Below are 3,745 nucleotides of genomic sequence, written 5' to 3' on the forward strand. Positions count from 1 at the left end.
TGGAAATAATGGTGGTAACAAGAATCACAATAACAGCCATCATCATCATCAACAGACCCCCCAAAAATAGACATCCCGAAATCCCCCCAAAAAACTGGCAATGATTTAAAGATCAAATGAAGCTGTTCTATACAAGTTTACAATGCAGCTGCTACTTTATTCATGATAATCTAATGGTAATGTACATTATTTCTTTGTTAGTCTCTCAGGAATCAGTCCTTAGCTGAATAACATGTTTATTAAATCATGCAATGGACATGTAGCAGTCAAAAATATCTCTCACTTTCACACTCACACACACACACACACACACACACACACACACACACACACACACACACACACACACACACACACACACACACACACACACACACACACACACACACACACACACACACACACACACACACACAATGGCATCAGTGGGTGGGGTTGGGTATGAGGGGGAAGATGGGAAATTAACTTTCTATAAACCTGTTTGTTCACAGCACTATTTTACACTGTAGATTTATATTCCAGCTTAACCATAATTATATTGTACAGAAAAAAACACATGATGTTCTTCATCAAAATATTATTTTTACTGTGTTATTAATATATTCTAAATGATGACCCATAAACAACAAATATAATTCTCTATCTTTCTGAATTTGTCACAGGATGCATCACAACTCGCGTGCATGTGAAAGACGAAGAAACTAAGTTCCCTTTTCTCACAGTTTTTCTGTTTTTCAACCATAAATTTATGGAATGCATATTTTGCAATGCCTTCTGGGTGATTTTTGAAATTCAAGATGTTTTGGTGATAAGATCCTATTTTCTGTAAAGATAAACGTGTGCTTTCTCCAGCAGAATTTATACATTATTCTGCTTCTTCGGTATTACTAGCTTGCTTGTCTCTGTCTGTTGACTTTGTGTTAGTGGAAGAGTGTGTCTCTTCCTCCTGGAAGGCAGTCTCCAACAGGTTCAGGATGGACTTGCGGACTTTTTCCTTAAGATCTTTGCCAATGAACACATACAGCAGTGGATTTCAGGCAGCTGTTGAGAAAGGCCAGGCTGGTTGCTATAGGGACACAGATAGTGATGACGTGGCCCAATGCTTCACTCTTGTGGTTCGCCATGTGATAAAACATCTCGATTACAGTAATGCAGTAAAACGGCGCCCAGCAAAGGAAGAAAGTGGTGATGACAGCAGTGCTGATCTTGAAGAGGCGACTTGATTGGCTGGCCAGGGTGCGGTTCCTCCTGAGACGATGGATGATCACAGAATAACAGGAGACGATGACAGTGAAGGGGACGACGAATCCCAGGAGGAAGCGGGTGATGGTCATGGCCTGATGTCGAAACTGTCCCAGCTGTTTCACTGATGGTGTTTCATAGTCGTCGGAAAGGGCAAAGTTGTTGTAGCAGTAGATGATGTCTTCATTGTCAGGCGTAGTGTCCCTGAAGATGAAGGATGGAGCGCTGAGAATCAGAGCCAGTATCCAAACACCCAGACTCACGCAGGACGCCTTGCGTACACTTCGGGGGTTCTGGGCCCAGACGGGCCACACCACAGACACACATCTGTCCACACTGATCATCACCAGGATGTAGATGCTGGCAAACATGTTCAAGGGTAGTACAAGGGCATTGAGTTTGCACATGAAGTTTCCAAAAGGCCAGTGGTAATCCAGAGCCAAGTACGTCACACCCAGAGGCAGGAACGCCGTGAAGAGGAAGTCGGCCACAGCGAGATTGAGGAACCAAACGGTGTTAACGGTTTTCTTCATCTTGAACCCGGTCACCCAGATAACCACTCCATTCATGAACACACCGAGAACAAAGACCAGGCAGAAAATAATGAGAGCGATGATTTTGAGGGACTGTCTCAGCTCAGCGTGCTCGTCCTTGTAGTCATAATCTTCGTAGTCTTCGTACAAGGAGCTGTTTCTTCCAGTGATGTCTGATGTGTTCGTGACGTTGAGAGGGGTATCAGTCATTAGCTCCATCATTGTCTTTGAACCTGAATCAAAAACAAAACATTTAAATGTTAATCTAGAGTTCAATAACAATCCATAATTAATACACAAGATTAAAATGTACCTCATTTGAAAACTGGAATTAAAAATCAGGACATTCATTCCACAAAAAAAAAAATGACTTCACTTATGTCAGTTCCTCTAAAAGGCCTGGGGAGGATGCTGTCTGCGGGGTCATGACTTGAACTCTGTAATCATGGGGTAACAACAATCATGACCCGCTGCTTCACAACCTTTTTATGACCCACAATAGACAATGAGACAAATCTTATACGACACCAACTTCCAAACTCAAGAAAAGAAAGAAAACAAAACGTTTTTCTCAGTAAGCTTTGCACCACATATAAACTGCACACCAGGTTTTCCTGAGTGAAATCGACATCAGATCAACAGAACTTTAAAATAAAAAATCTGAACCACAGATAATAAAACACAAAAAAATAAATCCACTTCATGTACTTAATTACTTAGATTGTTTTTGATGCCGAGAACAATATGAGAAAAAGCTAATTAAAAACCTTGCAGGGATGTTTTCTGGGTCAAGCTTGATAACCTGGATCCTTCTGTAATCTTCCTGACAGCCTGAGACGCGCACACACACACACACACACACACACACACACACACACACACACACACACACACACACACACACACACACACACACACACACACACACACACACACACACACACACACGCACACACACACACACACTCTCTCTACCTTTTACCCTACTAGAAACATGTTCTCACCACAATATTGAATCATTTTTTTTTGTCTCCATAAAGATATCAATTCCCCATAGTGTCACTGTGTAAACACATTTACATCCAAACACATACAGCAGGCTTTATGTACATAAATGTATATACAAACAAATCTTTTTTGGAAGTAGTTGTCAAGCCAGAAAGGCGGCAAATGTACGGAAATAATTAATGCTTTATTATTCAAATCCAACGTAAGATTTTAGTCTTGGTCTAATAATTTTGTCGTGATAGTTCCTTTTCACAACTTAAGGTCATGTAATCTGGCAAATGTAACGTACCTTTCTCTAAGCCCCGCGGTCTGTTGAGGATGAATCTGCAGCAGAAGATTCCCTGATCAAACTCTGACAGGTCAATATAAACTGCCCTGTGTGTTGTAATATGTCACTGCCACTGAGGAGGAACCACAAGTGGCCCGCACACAAGAAACTCCTCCCACCATCAAATCTCATGCAGACGCTCACACTTGCACTGTGTAATTGAAATTGTCATGTTGACTAAATGAGTGTCTTCAATGATACACGAGCTGCATGATGTATATTATGATAATCTTACAGTTCTGCAACTTTAAAATACATGATACTCCTTGTTGTTTTGTGTTGACAGTGTGAAACAGCATCTATGTAGTCTTACATCATTTACTATCCCCTCACTTCACCCTGCCCTGCACCACTAGAAATTCACATCAGCATCTTTCAGTAACTCAAGGCTGCCAAACAGTTGGAGCAGCAGCCGACTCTGTGCTGAAGCTGGACATGCAGACCATCTGTAGATCCATTCATGACATCTGAAGTCGGAATATGTTTGACACATTCTGATGAGAGCAACTGCACAGGTGTTGGTTGTCATGCATCCTGTTTTGCACTGTTTATCAGATATGAATACATTATGCTGTGCCTGTACGGAAGCGTATTGCATCACTTGAAAAAAAAAAAACTCTGTTCCGAGAAAGTC

General features: G+C 41.4%; 1 pseudogene; it reads right to left on the bottom strand.

Annotated features, from left to right (window-relative positions):
- Positions 1–231: 231 nt before the first annotated feature.
- LOC118113134 lies at positions 232–3,244 on the bottom strand (annotated as a pseudogene).
- Positions 3,245–3,745: the final 501 nt, after the last annotated feature.

This window comes from Hippoglossus stenolepis, chromosome 8, assembly GCF_022539355.2.
Source record: "Hippoglossus stenolepis isolate QCI-W04-F060 chromosome 8, HSTE1.2, whole genome shotgun sequence".
Classification (NCBI taxonomy): Eukaryota; Metazoa; Chordata; class Actinopteri; order Pleuronectiformes; family Pleuronectidae; genus Hippoglossus; species Hippoglossus stenolepis.